Genomic DNA, 2911 nt, shown 5'->3' on the forward strand with positions numbered 1-2911 from the left:
CTAGCAGCCCTTGGCCTTTGTGGGGGGGAAAGCTGGGCCCTGAGTCACCACTGCTTTTCAGAACCTTTGCTTTCCTACCGTTGTTTGGACTCATTAAAGGTCCGGGAGAAGTACCCAGGGATGCATCCAAGGACTACTGTCAAGATAAAATTCAGAGAGACCTAGAAAGTCCACAACTAAATGGAAGGGGAGGCGGGAGCCCGAGGCAAGTACTCATTCAGTCAGTCAGTCAGGCAGGCAGGCAGTCTGAGAGTCACTCAGTCAACCAAATAACTGTCACAGATTCAGCACTGACAACATGCCAGGCACCATGCTAGGCACTGCCAATATAGATGTTAAAGATTTGGGGTGTCAGGCAGTGCTTCCCCACTCCAGCTGTGAGGAGGAGGAGGAGGCAAAAGTAGAAGAAGACAGAGGGGAGGAGGCATCATCAGCTAAGCTGTGTTCCCACACACAGTGCCACCTGAGGGGCCGAGGACCCGGACTGGGAGCCCAGGCCAGCGTGGACAGCCACAGCGAGGCCAAGGGGGAGGCAGCTACTGCTGACAATGTGACCCTCCACCCTGCAGGAGCCAGCCCCAAGCCTTGGCATGTGCCCTTGCCAGTCCCTGAAGTCCAGAGGTGACACTAAGGGACAACTGTCCAGAAGGTGATTATCTACCTGGACCTATCAGGGGAAATGCTGCTGCTAAAACTGGATTCTCTCAATGGCTGACAAACCCATGCCCTCAACATCTCCCAGGAGGTGACCAGAATGTTCTGCGAACAAAACACAAGATCGACAAGAGCCACAAATCCATGCTGCTGGTGGGAAATGACTACAGGGCCTGGCTGTCCACTGTGACTTTGGACCCGCTTGAGATGGGCAGCTGCCTCAGACCAGGAGACGGCTTCCTATTCCACCTTCAGTCTAGCAGGTGTCTTCGGCCTCATCCCGCAGACGACAGAGGACACGGAGACGATTTGGCCCCGTGCCCGGTGTGCACTGCTCTCATCTGCAGCCTGTTCTCCCTGACAGTGCGGGGAAGAGCATGTCCCAGTGCCTATGCTTCCTCTTTAACATTGTTTATACCCGCAACAGTGCCCACGAGGAGGAGAAGAGCTGTATGGACATGTTTGCCTTCATGCTCAGCCTGGATACCAAGGTCAGCTACAAGTATGAGGTGGTGCTGGCCAGGCCAGTCCTCAAGCTGTTGGCTCACCCATGGCAGCAGCCCTGCCAATGTCACACCTTCTACAGCTTGTTGGAGGATGATGAGGAGCCCACTGAGACTAAGGTCACTGTCTGAACCATCCTTGCTCATCTCTGCCTTCTTGTGCAGTGAACCCCTTGGCCTAGAGTGCTGGTTCTCAAACTAAACTCTGCGGGACCCCTGGGGGTTCCAGGAGGTACCAGACCACCTGGAGGACTCTGGAAGGAAACCTAAGATGCTAGGAAACATCCTGGGGATTCTGGACACCCATTTGCCTCTTTTCCCAGCCCACACGTCATTCCCAGTTTGCCAGTGGTCACTTTTGTTTGTCCTTGTGTGATTTTTGTCATCAAAATGAATACCTGAGGCTCCCTAATTCACATCAACAACATCAACAACAAAATATTTGGCCTAGGGTTGGCAAGAAGGTGGAAGAGTGAGGACTCTCACATACCGTTGATGGAAAAGTAAATTAATATATCTTTTTGTGAAGGGTGGTGAAAATTTTATAGTATTTACCACTCCTTAAAGTGTGTATACTCTCTTTTCAAATGAGTCCAATTTTGAAAATATATCCTATGAAATACACTGGCTCTGTAATATTTGTGAATTCTGCATTTGCAAATGTGCCTGCTCACTAAAATTGATTTGTAACCCCAAATCAACACTCACGGCACTTGCACAGCCATCTGTGACAAGCTGTGTCCACAAGATGACCTGTCTCTTCAAGAGCCACCACCTAGGTAGCAAAGCTAGGCATCTGTCACGGCCCACTTCTCATGTCTCCCACCCCCTACGGAGGGAGTAACTCGGCTCCTGGTTTTCTTTAGTGTGGGAAAGTAGACAAGAGGCAAGTTGTGTTTCCCAGGCCCCAGCCAGCAACCCCCAGCCCAAATGCACACAGTGGTGCTGGAGCCGGGATGCCCCACCCTGGGGAATTTAGGTGGAAAAGCTGGATCATGGCTCACAGCTTAAATTCACGCTCAGGAACAGGTGCTAAGCAAATGGACAGACTACAGCCGTTCACTTGGGCTGGCCCTATGCTTGAAACATCTGCTTAGTCAGTCCAGATTGACATGCCAGCATGTTAGCTGAGACGTGTTTGTGCTGTTTCTGAAGCAAAGACAGCGGCTCTGAGGGGGGCCCATTGCACCCCATGTGGTTTGTCAGGCATCGACCTTCACAACTGTGTGGTCTCTTTACTCCTCTTGCTTTGTTTCGGCAAACACATTCATCTGTAGCTTTGCCAGACACACACGTGGGTGCAGAGCTGTGTCATCAGTCCCAACGCCAAATTTCTGGGTACTTTTGAGTGCTGGTTCTGCAATTTGGCTACAGCCTGTTATCACCCAAATTTAAAAACTACTAGGGCCTGTGTCCCTTCTCAGGAGAATCTGATTAAACTGCTCTGGGGTGCAGCCTAAGCACTTGGAATTTTAAAACCTCCCAGTTAACTCAACATGCAGCACACTTTGAGAAACACTGCCTTAGAGGGTGTGTTGTGAGACCAGATTTGTGTGGGGTGAGGGGGGATGTGGGGGTGTCACACTGCCTTCTCAGAGGTGCCTCTCATCCAACTACATTGGAAACATCTACGAAAACTTCTTCTTTAGAGAGGCTATAGAAATGAAAGGAGCAGCTTCTCCTAACCACGCTGTTTACAACACAGAGGCAGGGAGGCCGGCTGAGCGCAGGGCGACGTAATCCCAAGAACACCT

The 2911-nt window shown here is 51.0% G+C and overlaps 1 pseudogene; it reads left to right on the forward strand.

Annotated features, from left to right (window-relative positions):
• The first annotated feature begins 298 nt into the window (after positions 1–298).
• LOC112309713 (BRISC and BRCA1-A complex member 1 pseudogene) lies at positions 299–1289 on the forward strand (annotated as a pseudogene).
• Positions 1290–2911: the final 1622 nt, after the last annotated feature.

The sequence above is a fragment of the Desmodus rotundus genome, chromosome 8, assembly GCF_022682495.2.
Source record: "Desmodus rotundus isolate HL8 chromosome 8, HLdesRot8A.1, whole genome shotgun sequence".
Taxonomy (NCBI): Eukaryota; Metazoa; Chordata; class Mammalia; order Chiroptera; family Phyllostomidae; genus Desmodus; species Desmodus rotundus.